The 19298-nt window shown below is 38.7% G+C and overlaps 1 protein-coding gene across 1 annotated transcript in view; it reads left to right on the top strand.

The window, feature by feature from the left end:
• The first annotated feature begins 11521 nt into the window (after window positions 1–11521).
• Window positions 11522–19298, top strand: part of LOC129780623 (voltage-dependent calcium channel type A subunit alpha-1-like) — an 88254-nt gene continuing 80477 nt past the window's right edge. The window contains exon 1 of the mRNA XM_055789095.1: window positions 11522–12747. The gene's annotated coding sequence lies outside the window, so the exon portion shown is untranslated. The remainder of the gene's footprint in view (window positions 12748–19298) is intronic.

Raw genomic sequence — 19298 nt, 5'->3', positions numbered from 1 at the left:
CGAAAAACGTTTCTATGGTAGTTCGACACTCCTGCCCTCTCTCTAAAGGTAGGCTGCCATACAAATGAGACACAAATTTCTGCATAACTCAAGAACTATTCAAGCAAATGGAGCCAAGTTTGGCATGTGAGGGTTTTGGGTACGAGAATCTGGAAAGGAAAGGGGTCCCATAAAAATAATGCACATATTTCAACCATACATATTCCAACCAAATATGATAATTGAAAATTTTCGGCAAACTCTGAAGGAAAATGAGAAATTCGAAAAATTCAATTCGCATGAATTCTACAATTACATATTGACAAGCGTTGTTAGTCCATTTGATGGTTTGCGGTAACGAAATTGATTTTCGTTCGAAAGTGAAAATGGATTTTAATGTGATAAAACGCACTCCTATATCGTCTTCTATCGATTATAAATAAAATGGATCGCCGAATGTGTTGATAGGAGTAAAACTCGGGAAAGAAATTGTCCGATTTAGGACCGTCTTCATTCTATCATAATTTCTGTATCAAATATTCATTCCATGTAACGTCGTCAATGGGGATCGAACCAAGGCCGCCTGGGAATGCAAAGCTTTTTCACACATCCACGCTATCCATATAGCTGCCAGTGCTGATATACGGAAGTGTGATAATATTACACCTCATCATAAAATGAAGTTGGAAAGTGTTTTCCAAGAGGATAAAGAAGAACATGGACGAGAATATATCTTTCTCTGTCTGGGCCGTGTATTTGGCAAACTATACGAAAAGCTTTCATATGCTTTCATTTAAATGTGTGTCCTGTTTCGCTCGCTCATATTTGTTCTAGCATATATATTATACAAATTATATACATGTATTGGGGAGTAGAACATTATCTGTTATTGTTTAGCTCATTTGATGTAATAAATCGGGATGCCATAACATGGGCTAAAAATTAACTTTGGGTGTACTCTCAGTAGCTTCGCTTCGACTAGAACTGCTTCGGCAGTCGCCCATAACAAAAAGTGAATTGACTAGAAAATGAATTGACTAGCGTTGACTAGCGAGGATGACTGGTTAACTAATCCAGGCAGTGGTTATTTTAACTGACTCGACTAATGAATAAAAATCTGCCTCTTCATTCAACTGACTTCAATCCACACTTCCATTTCCCCCTGACACTAATTTTATACCCGCGTACGCAATCTTATTTTTACGTCCATATAAAGAGGAACGAAAACATGATTTCTGATGCAAAAAAGAAGATACCCCATCAATGGACGGTGTATTGTCTACCCATCGTGAACTCAAACCAACGAACTTAGACATTTATCAAGTATGCTATAAAGGTCCTCGCGTTAGTGTTAGCGTGCAAAATAGCGCACACACACTGCATGCTATTTTATACGTATGAGTAATTTTCGTGTACGATACAAAAGAATCAAGCACACCTGTAGCGTATGTCAAACCACGTTGAACTCAAACATCGATGCATGCACACGTACATGGGAGAGAGAAAGAGAGGAACGAATTCGTTTTGGGGGAAGTCACTTCAAAATGCAATGAGGACGATTTGACTGGGAAGAATGAAATTATATAGTCAAGTCGGTAGAGGTAGATAGCGACTAAACGCCCGACTGACTGCTTAGTCGTTTTGGCGGAAAAACTGCGTGAAGAAGCCAAAAGTCATTACTAACTGAATACGGATATAGTCAGTCAGATAGTCAGCTGACTATCCTCAGTTGACTATGACTATGCAGAGCCCTGATTTCTATACTGGGTGTTAGGTAGAAGTTTCGAAAACGAGAGCGTTACGCCAGAGCAACAAAATTTTGAGCGTTAATAGCTTCTAAACAACTGGACTGAATGATATGATAGACGCTTCATTCGAACGATAAAATGTCTACGCGTAATATGCTTGTTACTTATTGGTCCAAAAATTTATTTCAACAGCATTCAATTGCCTTCAAAACAGGCTATTGAAGATACACAAATCTGTGTATAAGAGGGTGCCCGCTCGGAAATTCATTTAGGTATGATTGAGCAGCGGTTAATATACGCTGGAATCTGTGTGTTTCCCTAACACAGACTTCCCTGGGGAAAATCCACACGGAAATCTACTCAGTTATAATTGTACAGCGATTGGAGCATTTTATCGTTGTTGTGGGGAAGCTAACTTCGTTCATAATGAAAGCACGGTGAACGGTGTCACCAAGAGCCTGTTTGTGCACACAAAAACGGCATTGGTGTGTCGGGTTCACTGAAGATTCCTCCCAAGGCCAAAATAGGATCCACCGAAGGGAACAATAGTACCACTAGGAAGGCGACCAAGAAAGCACCAGAATCAAACTATCACTCTGCTGTAAAAGTTCATCATCGACATCACGATATGTCAGATGATGGTAAATTGGTAATTCGCGATGACAGTGGGATGGTGTCGACGTTTGGTGGCGACTTCAAATTAGGGACATAATTTGGGTCCCAAACTCGTTAGTGTAATCTCTATCAGATTAGAAGACACGAAGCCGGGTTTAAATTTAAAATTAAATTAAAATTAAAATTAAAAAAATTATTTTATTTATTTATTTTTTTATTTATTATATATATATATATACATATATTTATCACTTGAAACACGTATTCCTGATTTTCATTCAACTATATGGCTATACAATTCCAACATTGTTACTGATTTTTTTCATTATAATATAAAGTTGTAAATTCTGAAGAGAGTCTAAATTATGAATGGATCAATATGATGACAGTAACTAGAGACTTGGGACTTTTCAACAAATCCAAACTCGTATCGGTTATATGTAATTTTCATGAAGAAACATCGATTTTCATTTACTAGTTGCGTAGAAACACTCTAAATCGGACAAACCAAGATCATTTACCCTATTATTATATAAATACATTATAGTATGGAGTTAATCAGATTGGCTTCTAACATAAATTAATTGTTATTCAATGGCTAAAAAGATTTTGTCATTTAGTGGTGTTAATACTTATTATTAAATAAATTTCTTTTGAATATGTACAGTACAGCTAATCAAGTGCTTTGATATTAAAATTTAAAAATATTCAAAAAATGGAGTTAATATATTTTTTATTACTGTATTTTGGTAACTTTCAACACAATTGGCTGGCTCATTACTTTTAACATCCATTTTTGGAAGAATGTCGGGAGTGAGAATTGAACTCGTGACCGTGAGCGTAAGAAGTACGGATGTTAGCGCTACGCCAGATCGCCTCCACAGTGGAGATCATAGATTTGGCAAGTGAAGCATCCATATATCATATAATTTTCCAGCGATAATTGCTCAGTCGCTCAAACTCAAAGTGTTCATTCGCCTCTAGTTTGTTTTCCAAATTTCCATAATCAGTCACACCTCCTCTTGATCCATTAACCAACAAGATGCATATTTAAACGATGGTCTAGTGGCGAAAATCATATTCAGTATGTTTCGAACTGTGAGGGAGCACAGAAGGGCCGAAGAAAACGTTCGACCGACGGACAATCGTGGTTCGTCACTTTACTTCGATTTTTTTGGAAGAATGTACCTTTAGCGTGAGAAGTATGGATGTTACCACTACGCCAGATCGCCTCCACATCTGCCAGTTCTGCTTAGAACTTACAATTGCGTTAAAGTGAAAGAGTTTATATTGTTTTCTGTTTAAAATATAATACTGCGAACAAATACATTCTGTTTTGTAATTTTTGTTTGAGAACAAGTGACAAGCAATGTAGTATGTACTATGTACAGGGCAAACATAAAAAAGCGAGGAATTAATTTTTCAATTTTGCGTGATTACTTCTGTTGCTGATTTTGCCTTCGCTAAATACAAGTTGTTCGACGACGTTGTACGTAAAGCGACCGACTAGCCGTGGCTTGCACCACCCGCATATTAATCATGACTGAGATGAAATTTCAAGCAGGTACTTATATTGATAGATTTTTGTGATAATTTGTTGTTGTCGTCTTGAATTATAGAGAATTAAAACTTCATTTCATTCCACTCTATCAATAGTTTGCTTGCAAGGAATATAACTCGTGGACATCTATTGTCCTTTCGTTCAGTCGACAAAAAGGTATTGAGGCTTAAAATCTTGAGCCTCCAACATAACACTCTCGTTTTCGAATTCCCCGAAATATTCATTCATGCATTCATTGAGAATTGATTCAGATTGAACATCAGTCCAACGTCAACCTTGCGGTTATACCACAGATATAAGCCACTTCCTGTTGTTTATAGAGCGGCTTGCAAGGCCTGTGGCCAACCCCACTATCTCGCAGGCGAACCATCGTGATACTAATGTTTTACTTTCCGAGTACCACCAGGACTGGGCAAAAACGCTTATAGCGGCATCATGTTTCCGGGTTTTTGTGACTTTTTTTAAAACTGGCAATGCCCACTTTACCATGCTCATCCCACCACACCCTAGACAGTTCTCCTGAATCAGTGCAAGCCAGAAAAATGATCTTTGACGATAGAAATTTATACCCGAACAGCGCCACACTTACCACTAGACCACTAGAATAAGTTTCAGTAAATCAGAAATCGCAGAAAAATACAGGGTTTTCCAACTTTAAATTCCGAAAGTAAATTGAAATAAAACACACTTAGAATTCGAATTTCGATGAAACTTTTATTTCAAATTAAAGTTTGGTTTATGCCATTATGTGTGAAATACAACATCATTCAAAAGTCCACCTAGGGCTTCCTCGCACACCTTGATCCGGAACAGGTAATCTTCGATGACTTTTCTGCACATATGGGGCGGTATCTCGGTCATAACTTCACGAATGTTGTCTTTCAAATGTTCAAGAGTTTGCGGAGAGTTGGCATAGACACGGTCTTTCGCATAACCCCACAAAAGAAAGTCTAGCGGGTTCAAATCGCATGATCTGGACGGCCAATTGGCATCACCAAAACGCGAAATTATGCGTCCCTCAAATTTCGTTCGCAATATGGCCATGTTCGGTCGTGTTGTGTGGCACGTGGCGCCGTCCTGCTGAAACCACATGTCATCCGTATCCATATCTTCAATTTGTGGCAAAAAAAATCGGTTAACATGCGGCCATAGCGCTCACCATTCACAGTTACCGTCTCGCCGTCCTCATTTTCAAAGAAATACGGCCCGATGACTCCACCAGACCATAATGCGCACCAAACAGTGACTTTTGACGGATGCAATGGCCTCTCAACAATCACGTTTGGATTTTCTGAGCCCCATATACGGAAATTTTGGGTGTTCACATAGCCACCGAGCTTGAAATGTGCCTCATCGCTGAAGAAAATTTGATGCGAAAATTCAGCATTTTGCTGCTGTTGTTCGTTCACCCAATCGACGTATGCCCGACGCATTCCATGGACAACACGCTCTAATTGTTGTACCAGTTGGACTTTATATGGATGTTGGTGCAAGTCCAAATGCAAAATTCGCCACAATGATGTGTTTGACAAGCCCAATTGCTGAGCACGCCGTGGAATCGAAACATTCGGGTCGTCCTCCACACAGGCAGCAACAGCAGCAATATTTTCGGCCGAACGTACATTACGATGATGCACAGGTTTCACAATATCCACTACGGATCCAGTTTGTTCGAATTTACGCACTACATTAGCGATTGTGTGCTCTGTAGGCCGTCCATGACGACCAAAATCCGTCCGTAATGCTCGAAAAACATTTGTCAGTTTTTCATCATTTTTATAGTATAATTTAACAAAATTAACACGTTGTGCGATGCTAAAACGATCCATATTGTAAAATGGCAGACATTCAACTAACGATATAACGCTTTGGTTGACAGCTATGTCAAACGGTTGTCAGCGCAGGGCTGTATACTTTCGGAAGCCCGAAATAGAAAACCTTGTAAAGTTAGGACAAAAAACGAAGTGATTTTCGTAATCTACGTTTTATTTTCTATTTTTCTACATAATCGTCGTAACGTTCGAGGCATTTTTCACAGCGTGGCACGAGTTTTTCTATTCCGAGCGCGAAGTGCATAGCGTCCAACTATTTGGAGTACGATGTAACTGCGTCACGAATTTCTTCAGTGTTATCGAATCGTTGACCGCCGAACGCCTGTTTCATCACCGGGAATAAGTGATAGTCGTTAGGGGCGAGGTCTGGGGAGTAAGGAGGATGCTCAAACACAGTCAATTTTTTTCAATTGCTCTTGAGTTACGCTAACAGAATGGGGCAGCACATTATCGTGGATGAGGGAAACTCCTTTCATCAATAAACGTGGCCTTTTGTTCTTAATCGCGGTTCTTAATCGGTCCAAAACTTTACAGTAGTACGGCGATGAAACAGGCGTTCGGCGGTCAACGATTCGATAACACTGAAGAAATTCGTGACGCAGTTACATCGTACTTCAAAAAGTTGGACGCTACGCACTTCGCGCTCGGACTATAAAAACTCGTGCCACGCTATGAAAAATGCCTCGAACGTTACGGCGATTATGTAGAAAAATAGAAAATAAAACGTAGATTACGAAAATCACCTTGTTTTTTGTCCTAACTTTATTTTTCCGCGATTTCTGAAGCACTGAAACTTATTTTTTGAACGACGATTTCTCTGCCTGGAACGAAATTGCGATCATGCCGCAAGTTGATTGAACTGATTCAGAACAAAGGACGACCACACACTCTAAACTCTAATTTTTTTGTAAAGTTGATATAAATTTTGTACTGAAGTGACATTTTGTTTTTTCAATGTTTCGCGCCTAAAAAAACAATAAGGTTGATGAAACTAGTCGTATAAACGAACATAGTCACCATATTGTATAGCATTTCACCCGAGCTCTCTGGAACCACAAAATTTAGGTAGCTCTGTAGTTAATGAACATAGTGTATTTGAGTTATTTTACCCAAGCCTGTAGAGAAACCAATGCATCCTTAACTTGTAGCGGGTGGGGTTTTAAGAAAAGCATAATTATTTTCTGTTAAGAAGAGTCGCGACGTGACGAGACGACACGTCGAGATGCTACAACGGTAGGTCTACAGCCATGTTGTAAGATGTATTGTCTGTGTTGTACTAACGTCACTCAAACTATAGAAGAGCTGAAGAATGGGGGCACAGAAAAGCTGGCACAAATCGAAAATATTCACATATTCACCCTTTCATACTTTGGGGAAAATCAGAGATATAATTATAATAGTCTTCTTGTTGCTACGTTCGGTGGTGTACTCCAACCCCGATATCCCTCACCATAATTTACAGCCAATTATTTTCTAGACATTCGGAATTCGCCGCACGAGCTGCCAAAATGTTGTGGATGAGAATCATACACAATCCGAAAAACGCACAGCCATGTCGGTCGAAAGTGGCACTTCCCCAGATTCATTTATTTTTTTTACGCAGCGGCAAATGGCAGCCGAATGGGCCCCCTAATATATAGAAGAAGTGTATAAAATACACCCCCCGCCCCACCCTTCAAGATGAATTGGATATATCGAGCCTGATTCTCGAATACACATCATGGTAGCACGCCATTGAACTACGTTTGACGAGTTAGTGAAGTGTCGAAGACAATAATGAGTCTCAGGCAGAATGAGCACTTTTCAAATAAAAAATCATTAATGAAAAATTAACTTCTTCGTATCAAACTGGTATTCAATATGAGTGGAAAACTTTTTTTCTTCATGTGATATAATAATCTCATACAAAAATTTCATCTGAAGATAATTTCATATTATAATGATAAGTTTAGTGGGAAACTAATCTCGTATCCAAATGTTGACACCGTACCGTTGACATCCACCGTGAAGTGTATTTGAAATATATTCGAGAATCAGGCGAGAATTGGTGCATCCGTGGCCGAGTGGTTAGCGTCTCACATTATCATGCCGGGTGTTCGGGTTCGATTCCCGTTCTGGCCGGGGGATTTTTCGTCAAAGAAATATCCTTCGACTTGCACTGTGGTCGCGCGTATTCTAGAGCTTGCCCCTCGGAATACATTCAAGGCGTGTTATTTGGCTTAAGAAATCTCAACTAAGTATTAATAAATGACGCTAGTTAATGCATACGTTGAGACGGCAAAAGTTCCATGGGAACGTTAACGCCATTCAATTTCGAGAATCAGGCCCATCTTGACTGTCTTAACTTTCTTGACTTCAAAATGAATATAACAACTACACCTATATACACGAAAATTAGTTTACCATGACACAAGTTTTTCAAAACGCCCAAACTAAAGATGTTTGTAAAATCTTCAATTGTTTTGTTGATGTTTTGAAAAAAAAAATCCTAGTAGAGGAAGTGGGGGCATAGTGGTCACCCTAAGAAATATGGCCATTTCCAGCGTTCGCATGCCGATTCAATTCTCGTTTCTCGAAGAATGTTATAGTTCAACTCATTGTTGTTCAAGATAGCATTCGGCTTTTACTATAAAAATTGAAAATGGTAAATTTTTCATCATTAGAAAAAAAAAGGTGAAAAATCGAACATTTTTCTTGCTTAGAGGTAAAGTGGTCACCTAGTAGGGGCAAAGTGGTCATTCGCACATATCAAGCTAAACGAGATATATTTATGCGTTTTTTTTTCGTCAGAATTTGTTCAAATCATTTTTGATATTGTAGGTACATGTTTGAAATATGCTTGGCTTATTTACCTAGAGTCTCAATTTAAACTTTCTCATGCATTCAAAAACCTAGTAAGAAAAACATAACGTTCCGCATAATGAGGCTTGGTTTAGTTGGAGTGGCATATTTTTCCAGAGTCAAAGCCACGAAACTTTTCTCACGAAGATTCGGCAGTAAGTAGGTTCTCTTACATGGGCCTCCTCCAGGGCTCATGTTTAAGCCCCCTTTTGTACAGCTTCTATGTAAGCGACATCGACAATTGCCTTACACAAAATTGCAACCTAAGACAACTTGCAGATGATGGAGTGGTGTCTGTCGTAGGATCAAACGAATCCGACCTACAAGAACCCTTACAAGATACTTTGAACAATTTTTCAATCTGGGTCATTGGCCTAGGGATCGAATTCTCCACGGAGAAAACAGAGATGGTGTTTGTTTCTAGGAAGCATAGACCAGCAAAACCAAATATTCAACTTTTGGGTAAACCGATCACTCATACTATGTCATTCAAGTATCTTTGTCTCCGTATTGCGTTGGGATGTATGCCCTCAACGCATACCACGAGTGTCGAGTTTTTGGCAGGCGTACTCACACTAAAAGATCGCTTCAATTTATTATCCGTTCGGTTCCTCATTCGGTGTGAGGTTATGAACCCATTGGTGAATGAAAATTTTGAGCAGTTGATCGAGCTAAATTTTCATGAACTCATGAGTTCATATCATGAGTTCATCTCCATACAGGTTGATATATTCCCAACCGTGTTTATTTTCCTGACTACATCAATTCCTCTGTGCATTTTGATCTGTCCATGAAGCAAGATATCCATGGAATATCAGATTATCTTCGATCGAGGATCGTTCCAACGATCTTCGATGCAAAGTATGGGGATATCAATTGTGTAAATATGTACTTTACTGATGGGTTTTCTATGAATGAGTACACAGGATTTGGAGTGTTCAACGAATTTTTTAGCACCTCACACAGTCTTCAGTATCCTTGCTCAGTATATATTGCTGAATTGGCAGCGATATACTGGGCGCTGGACAGCGTCGCCTCACGACCTGTTGAACACTATAACATTATAACGGATAGTCTTAGCTCTGTCAAAACTATCCGTTCAGTGAGGCCGGAAAAACACTCGCCGTACTTCCTTGAGAGAATACGAGAAATTTTGAGTGCTTTATCCAGACGCTGTTATGTCATTACCTTTGTCTGGGTCCCTCTACATTGCTCAAATCCGGGTAATGAGAGGGCTGAATCATTAGCAAAGGTAGGTGCAATTGAAGGCGATATTTATCAGCGTCAAATCGTCTTCAATGAATTTTATTCTTTAGTCCGCAAAAATATTATCGCTAACTGGCAGCGCAAGTGGAACGAAGATGAATTGGGCCGATGGTTCCACTCGATTATCCTTAAGGTTAGCCTCAAACCATGGTTCAAAAGTTTGGATTTGAGTCGGGATTTTATTCGCACCTTCTCCCGACTCATGTCCTATTACTGTTCGTTAGATGCACTACTCTTCCGTTTCAATCTTGACAGCAGCAATATCTGCGTTTGTAGCCAAGGTTATCACGTCATCGAGCACGTTGTTCGCCGGAGGAACACAACCCCTTATAATCTCCTTTTCTTCTTTTGTGAGTAATTGGTCCCCTTGCTATAAACAGTGGAATAAGTTGAAATGTAAATACACTATAGATATACGAATAGATTTAAGAATTGAGTTTTATCATCAACATTTTTTTAATCTCCTTATACCCCATCCAAAAATGTCACCCTTCTAAACTCAAATCAACCGCGAGTAATCGGTTTTCTACCTTACTAACCATAGAATTAGGAAATTGTTTATATATAGTTATAAAAATATAGTTAAGAATTCGGCTCTTTAAAATTTATATAACTGAGCCTGTAAAAATAAACGAATTAATAAAAAAAAAAGTATGCAGTCTTCTCTTATTATTTTTCAAAGCATATTACAACTGCCTAACTTGTATAGTAGGATCGTAGGATGCTGTCATAACCAATTCCCATTACCCACTTTTTTCATTTTCATTGTTTCTAGTTTCCTACAAGATCAAATGACTCATTTTGTCCTCCAATAACGTATTATACACATTTCCCCTGATGTATGATTCGAAGGATTACAGACCCGCGATGAATTATAATTATCAGTACTATGCAACAGTAGCGATAGTAAAATGTGTGATTTAATGGCACATTGACATTTTATCTCGTCTCTAACACCCAACTGTCTATGAAGGCGTCCTGACGGGATGACGACAATCAATGGAAACAGCAATGTTTAACATTGGCTTCGCGATTGTCCTACTCCCACCCACGATGAGGAGTTTGACAATAAAACTCCTACACTCTGTGAACGTGGTCCAGGCAGCAGCAGTGCGACGAAGAGTATGCTCCCACTCAGCTGTCGTTCGTTGTTACTCACCTACATCCAGCGCTCACCCGCATATTTTCTCCGCCGACTACAGGACAACGCGATTTGGTACAGCAGTGGTTCCAGATGAGATTGTTTACTGTTTGACAAGGATTGTGTCTATTCGGGATGGAATAATCTATCATGGAGCTGAGTTCCAAGTTATAGTGCCAATGTTGAATATTCCTGGATCGCATGGAATTCAATAGTATGACGATAATCTCGTATGCTGGTTAGTGAACGCAAGATTCTTCGGTAAATTCCTTAGTTTTTGAAAGCATACAGCAATGTGTTCTGGACCAATGGACAGCACATCTATTCACCGGCTGGCAACCAGCCCAGCACGAGGACGAACCACTTGCTCCCACCTATAATATGCCACCGAATGTGTGTGAACATCCGCGCGGAGGAGAGACCACACTCTTGGCAATAACGGCGCAAACGGTAACCGTATACGGTGGTCCTACTCACGCCAACACTCGTGTCCCTTAAAAATTCACGTTTTTCATGCAGCGAACCCAGTCAGGCCATGGGAGAGCGCGAGTAAATAAGCAGGAGTGAAAACCAGAACACACGGAGCAGTATCAGCAGCAGCACACATCACAGAATGCAGAATTGATTTTACTCGGAACGGTCGATCCTGCAGAAGTGTGTAGTGAAGAAAATTTTGCTGCCCTCAAAAGAGTAACCTAGAACTGCTGGAAATAAGAAATTCGGACAAGTCGCGTGATGTCGTACTTCCACGGCCCGGTACGGATCGCGATCGAGTAGTACGGGACATGGCTACAAACTAGATTTTCACTGGGACAATCGCATGAAAATTTGCCAAACTCTGCAGAACGATCTAACCTGCAGGAAAAAGCGAATAAACGGCGCAGCCGATTCACTAGAACCGTGTTAGGAAGTATCGGATAAAATCTGCCAAAGGATTGCAGATTCTGCTGCGTGCATTTTTGTGTTCTTCCTGCAAGTGCAATCGGTAAACGTGACCATTGATAGAAGATTGAAACGCGTTTGGAGAATTGAAGCCACTAGTTAGAGGCGAGCTGAGGCGAGGATCAAAGGAAAATTATCCAATTTTCGAAGAATTTTCCTTCCCCAGTTCCGAAGCTGTATGAGTGAGTCAGTGTCAGTGTGAGTGAATGTGCCCCACAAAATTAGTGTGTGCCGAGTTTGAGCCCTTTCTGCCAAGTGGTGCTTTCTGGGTGACGAAGTCAAATCAGCGGAGAGAAGGAGAGCAGAAAGGTTGTGTCCTAATAATATAAAGCAATCGTGAATCCTCCAGTTGTAGGAAGCAAAGGAAGAATGCCAAAAAATATGTATATCTGAAAAAGGAGGGGGGTAAGGAATCCAGAAAGAGGACAGCCACTCCGGATAATAAAGGATTAAAATTAAACATCCGTTGGGCGCTTGCCAGCAAACGGATAATTCGGCTGGCCATCGTCGGACGGAACCGTGCAGTTGCAGAGAGTATCAACGGCATCAGCGGATCTCGTTGGGAGGTAGAAGGGGGGTTTAATATTAGTGTGTGGAAATTGAAAACGCCGAGCCTGATGACAATAGTAATCGTTATGTCAGCAGCACTCCGCCCTGTCTCCCTCGTCAGCCATGGGTGGATCTAGTTTATCGGGTCGCCGACGGATTCAGACTCTAGCGACGACGGCGTCTGTCGAGCTCGTGTGAAAAACTCTGGAGCACTCGAAAGGACGAAAACTTCAACTATCTCTTTTTGTGCAATGAATGTTTTTCTGGTATAAGGTAAATTCGATAATAATTTGTATTAATTTGTATTATACTGCCGGCGGACGAAAGAGACAAGCCAAACCGATTTCTAGCTTGCGAGAAGAAAATGATTGATGGTATTCACACAAATTGGTCGTTCCGGGGGAACGCCAATTTATTGCCGCAGAGAGCGCCGGAAATGAAGCTGCAGATTTGTTGAGTGTTTTATTCGACATCGACATCAGGGAAATATGAGTTAACGACATAAATAAAACTGATGAACATTCGTGCGATTGATTGATTTATTATCTTCAGTGATGACGTTTTACTTTTTCGTAGTACCGAGCACTATCGGGAGGAATTATGGAAGTTTAATTTTTGATAAAGATTTCCAGAAGGCTCCTCCTGTTTTTTCCCTGTTACTAAGAGTTAAGCGGTGTCAGAGCTAATCACACAAATCGTGATGTGATCTTCGGATTCGATTCACGTTTAGACCAGAGGTTTTCTTGAAAAATTAAGATAAGCTTCGTATGTTTTGACGCGAATACGTGGAACCCATGGCCGAATAAAAATCGTTTTTTATCGTCGAATAATTATCGTCGTTTATCGTCTTTATCGTCAACGTGTGACACTCTAACTCTACTGAATAGGATCAATCTTCAACTCCAATTATGTCACAAGTATCAATTTAAGGGCCGTATTACGGAAGACGAGTCTAACCTTCTGCGTTTGTCTCGTTATTTCAATATTCTAGAAGTCGAGCTCGGCGAAAAACTGGCTAGTAGGTTGTCTGATTCGGTTGTGATCGCAGGTGAATCAGTTGAATCATCTTCTAATTTGTTTTGATGTGTTTATTCACCTCGTTGATTTGAAGCATCGGTATCCATTACCACGATTAGTCCCGCGTATTAACCCTGAGTTTTTTGTTGGAAGAGCGGTAATCACTGGGATTGACAGTTTCCATTTTCGGGTGTGTTACAAAATGTAACTATTTTCAAGTTGAATTTATGACTATTTTCCTTTTATACAATATGTATCTTTGGGAGCTGGAGCCGATACAAATATTGTGTAAGCGCTCTTGATGCGGGCTGAATGTAAAATGCAGCAAGAACAACGCGGGGCTCAACATGTTGAACATTTTATGTTTCATCGTATATTGCTCAAAAATTGAGTAATGAAATCTCGCTTTCAAAGGTCCAAAGTAACATCAACGTCAATTCGAAAGAATCAAATCTGAAGGCCAGACCACTGTTCCTCGAATTATTTTAAAAGGAATCAATCTTAGTTAACACGTTGAGCCCAGCGTCGGTCCCTAGGGGCCGATGTTGAGCTTTTTGGTAGGAAAGTGCCTACTGAGTATGACTGACAGCTACAAATAAGAAAATAAAAAAAAAATTGGTTTGTTTTCGGATGTTTTACAAAATCTGACTACTTTCTAGTCGAATTGCTGACTATTTTCTATTTATACAATAAGTATCTTTGGGAACTGGGACCGACACTGATGTTGTGCAAACGCTCTTGATGCGCGCTGAATGGAAAGCGCAGCAAGAAAAAATTGGAGCTTAACGTGTTAAAGAATCATGTTTAGCTGTAGCCGCGGAGCGGAAAATTTTATATTGGTGTTCATTTCAGTTTTTTGTTTTTGTTGGATTTTGTTGCAACGATGGTTTGCACAGAGAAGGATCATGCTAGTTTGTACATCAACGTTACCACGTTACCACACTTCAAGTGGATCCGTGCGGAAGCTTTTATGGACTCTAGAATTAGAACATTGTCTTCACGGCTTGTCTCATTAGTATCAGTTTTATTTCTCCTCATTTCCATTCATTGTCCCCTTAGTATCAGCACCAGTTTTTATTTTGTACCGTCTTGAAAGTTGGATGTGCAAATTTTTCACCTCAGAATGCATCTGCAGAACATGCAAAAAAGAAGCTCTATGCTTGCATTTCCTTGTTTTTTCATAAGTTTTTCGAATTATTCATTCATTGAGAATTGATTCAGATCCAACTTCAAACAAATCATTTCTAATCCAATGGTAGTTCTACGTCAACCTTGCAGTTGTATCACAGTTATAAACCCCCCCCCCCCCTGATTTTTTGTTTTTTTTATGGTCACACCTCATTCCCCAGCAAAGGTTTGAGCGAGACGAGTTATCTTATTGATAATAATTATATTACGGTATTTATATTTGTTCATCAACTAAGCAGTGAGCGAATTAATTTGAACAAGAAAACGGACTGGTTATCTCACAGACATAGATTACTAAACGAAAGAACAATTTAAGCCATTATCTAAACATATTTATTCCATGGCATGTCGAGAGAATTTCCAACCCGGGAAGACCTTAGACCAATCGGGAATTGAACCCAATACCTATGTCAGTATTAGTCAAGAATTTACAAGGGAATTCCCGCTTTATCAGATCCCCGGCCACGGTACTATCGTTTCCGAGTTCGAGCAGCTGAGCATACCCAAGCCTAACCCACCCACCTTCAGTTTATTTCCATTCCGTTGAGGTGTTTATCGTTTCAAATTACTCCGTCATTTAAAAAAAAAACAATGAATATTCAAATCCATAGAATGCGCAAATTCCACTGTCTTAGGAATTTCATGTCAACTAGTCTTAGGAGTTGGCAGCACCATCTCAGATAGCAGTGAAACGTTGTAGATGAGAAAATATGGGTCATTTAAGCAACTATGCATACTTGAAATCTTTAAAACAGAATTAAACTACTATTTCAAAAGGACCGACAATTTTTCTTACTTCTTTACAAAAATTTATAACTTAAAAACTATGATACCAACAAAATTCTGGTCAAAGAATGAAGTGTAGAAAATTGTTTAAATTCATGAAAAAAACAAAAAAAAATTCACGTTTCGCTGAAAAAAAAAATTAAAATGAAACTCATTTTTTCAAAAACGTATTTTTTTAAATTCTCAAAAAAATATATGAATAGCCCTCACAATTTCCAGCAAGTCGTCCATACATTGGAAAATGGAAACTTTTACAGGGGAAAAGTTTTCTAACAACAACTTTTCCATGTTTTCTTTTGAAAAAAATACAACTAATCCTTATTTTGTTTAAAGTAAAAATAGCGATATAGTGTATTCGACAAACTTTTAGATCTCATTAAAATATGAAATTTTGTGAAAGACGTCAACATTGTATCTTTTATAGATTCTTTAATATAAGGCATTTTTGAGACACCTGAAAAAATAAAATTTTACTCGCAACATTTTTGTGTGTAATTTATTGCGTTTGACATGTTCTTGACATGTTCCTAAAAAGAAAAAAAAAGTTTTTAGAACATATAATTCGCGATGATCTATACCTGAAAATGTTACAAGTCAAACATTAATAGTAATTCAATTTTTCAATTTTTCAAAACATAAAAAAGTTGTTTTCAAAATAACCGTTTCCCTGCAAAGATGCCCATCTTCTGATGTATGGGTGACTTGTTGGGAATTTTAAGGGCTATTTCTTACCATTTTTTCAGAATTTTAATATCTTTTAAAAAAAATTAATTTAAATTTTCAATTAAGTTTTTTTTTCGAAAATTTATTTGATATTTTTTCATGAAAACCTAAATAATTTCCTATATTTCATTCTTTAACCGACTTTTTGTAGATCTTATAATTTTTAAATTAAGTTTTTTCCAAAAAAAGTTGAAAAAAACTCAAAATTCCAAAAAAAAATTCTTACACAAAATCTATTAGACCTAAAAAAAATTAGTCAAAGAATGAAATGTAGGAAATTAATTATGTTCTCATTGTTGTTTGTTGTCAATGTTTAATTCGTAACATTTTTATGTATAAATTATCGCGATTTACATGCTCTGCTACCCTTTTTCGTTTTATAAACACGTCAAGAACATGTCAAACACACAAAAATGTTATGAGTAAATTTTTTTTTCAGGAGTCTCCATACAAAAATGCCTTATATTCCATAAACTATAAAAGATAGAAAGTTGGCGTCTTCGACGAAGGTTCATGTTTTAATAAAATCTAAAACTATATTGCTATAGTAATAATTAGGAATATTACTACTATTTTCAAAGAAAACATGAAAAAGTTGTTGTTAGAAAAACGTTTTTCCTGTAAAAGTGTCCAAATTCCGATGCATGGACGACTTGTTGGATATTAAAAGGGCTATTAATGTTTTTTTGAGAATTTTCTAAAAATATGTTTTTGAGAAAAATGAATTTTAATTTTTAAGAATTTTTTTTTTCTTCAGCGGATTTTTTCTAAACAAATTTTTCCTTGTCTTTGTTCCGTTGTTTTTCTGTGCTTGCAAAACAGAGACTTCAAAAATGAGTACCTAGCGTAAAGCAATAATATAAACAAACATGAAAGTTAAAGTGTTAATGCTTATGCTTGTGTGTTGTATCGCTGTAACTATAGGGACGGCTTAATTACGGTGTTTTCGTGTACATTTCAACATCGTTGTAAGACCAAACGATCCATCGGCTCTTTTGAAGGTCACCAAAAATTTCTACTAATCACTATCAGTCAATTCCAAAATATCGTTTCTCTCTAATGAAAACTTTGAAGCGTGCATATTCTGGAGACGACTTTCTAGAATGTTTCGTTTTGTTAAGGCATTTTCACGTTCTAGAGTGTCCTAAATATTAGGCTGTCAAAAAAGTTCTGCGGTATTTTTTTTAAATTTTCATTTGTTCATAAAATTAGTTACAATCATCTGTTTTAAGTCAAATATGCGCCGTTTTGTTCGATGACTTGTTCCCAACGAGATGCCAACTTCATAGTACACCTGTTATAGAAGCTCGCTTCCTTATTGGCAAAAAACTCGGATAGCCAATTTTCACAGGCCTCTTTTGTGGCTAACTTCTGACTACCTAGCTCGTTCGCCAGGGACAAAAACAGGTGGTAGTCACTTGGTGCAAGGTCCGGACTATACGGCGGATGCAAAAGAACCTCCCATCCGAGCTCCCGGAGCTTCTGGCGCGTCACCAAAGAAGTGTGTGGCCTGGCGTTGTCCTGATGGAAGACAATGCGGCCTCTGTTTATCAAAAATGGCCTCTTCTTCATGAGTGCCACCTTCAAGCGGTCCAGTTGTTGGCAGTACAGGTTCGAATTGAGCGTTTGGCCATAGGGAAGCAGCTCATAATAGATTATTCCTTGACAATCCCACCAAACACACAGCAGAACCTTCCTGGCCGTTAATAAGGGCTTGGCCACCGTCTGAGCCGCTTCAGCGGGCTTCGACCACGACCGTTTGCGCTTCACGTTGTCGTAAGTGACCCACTTTTCATCGGCAGTCACCATCCGCTTAAGAAACGGGTCGATTTTGTTGCGATTCAGCAGCGATTCACATGCGTCGATACGGTCAAAGATGTTTTTTGCGTCAACGTGTGTGGCATCGAGCTTCTTTGTGAATCCAAGCTTCTTGAAATGGTTAATAACGGTTTGATGACTTATCCCCAGCTCTTGGCTGATGCTACGGCTGCTACTATGCCGGTCTTTCTCGGCTAATTCAGCGATTTTGTCGCAATTTTCGACGACAGGCATTCCGGAGCGTGGCGCATCTTCGACGACCTCTACACCAGAACGAAAACGTTGAAACCATTGTTGTGCGGTGGAAATGGAAACTGTATCAGGTCCATAAACTGCGCAAATTTTATTGGCAGCTTGAGATGCATTTTTGCCTTTGTCATAGTAGTACTGTAAAATATGTCGGATTTTCTCTTTATTTAGCTCCATATTTGCGACACTATAACTCACGAACGACTTAACCAAACAAAACACTGTCAAGGACTATATTATAGCGCGCAAAAATACCTTTCCAACGAGCTATAGTATGACTCGATACAATGAATACAACTAGAACTACGCGCTTACAACGACACCTCGCGGAAATACCGCAGGACTTTTTTGACAGCCTAATTTCACTTAATTATTGATTGATTCTCCATGTACGCGAGATTAAGCGATACCGAGATGAAAAATAGAAGGTGGTAAGATTCTCGGGCTTTAGTTGTGTTAAACTTTGATTGTGTTAGTAGCCAGGAAGATGGGAAGTTCACATATCAGGCATAACAGTCAGTTATAGAAGCTAATTACAGATTTCCAAATCATATTTTTCGCATTATGAAAAAAAAACAACATATACTAATTCGAACTAAAATGTTTATTTTTCTCTTTGATTTCAGAAATAGTATTCTAATGTCTACTATGTTTGGATTCCAGAGCAACTTCATGGAAGTTTGACTTTTGTCAGCAATTGGAATCGTTTTTTTCACAATTAGGGTGCTGAAAACTTCGGGCGTCTAAAACTAAGACTCAAGCGGAAAACTTTTCGTCTCAATCTAAGTCATGCGAAGTCAATTAAATTTATTTTTCAAGTTGATTTTACATGAAAAAACTTCCAACCTTTGTGCATGGGAAAGCACTGTCAAATGTTTATCCGTCGAAGGAACAAAAGATTGTGTGACTCTGACTTTGTTCGTTTACGTTTTTGGTCGACGTAACGAGAAGTAAAATTGAATTGAAATTATATTTAGAACACTTCAAAAATACTGAAATTTCAGTTTCTTTTAAAATGTCAGGCCCTTATGATTTTGAATGCT

This window comes from Toxorhynchites rutilus, chromosome 3, assembly GCF_029784135.1.
Source record: "Toxorhynchites rutilus septentrionalis strain SRP chromosome 3, ASM2978413v1, whole genome shotgun sequence".
NCBI classification, from domain to species: Eukaryota; Metazoa; Arthropoda; class Insecta; order Diptera; family Culicidae; genus Toxorhynchites; species Toxorhynchites rutilus.
The sequence above is the reverse complement of the archived record's forward strand: the minus strand, read 5'-3'. Positions and strand labels throughout refer to the sequence as shown.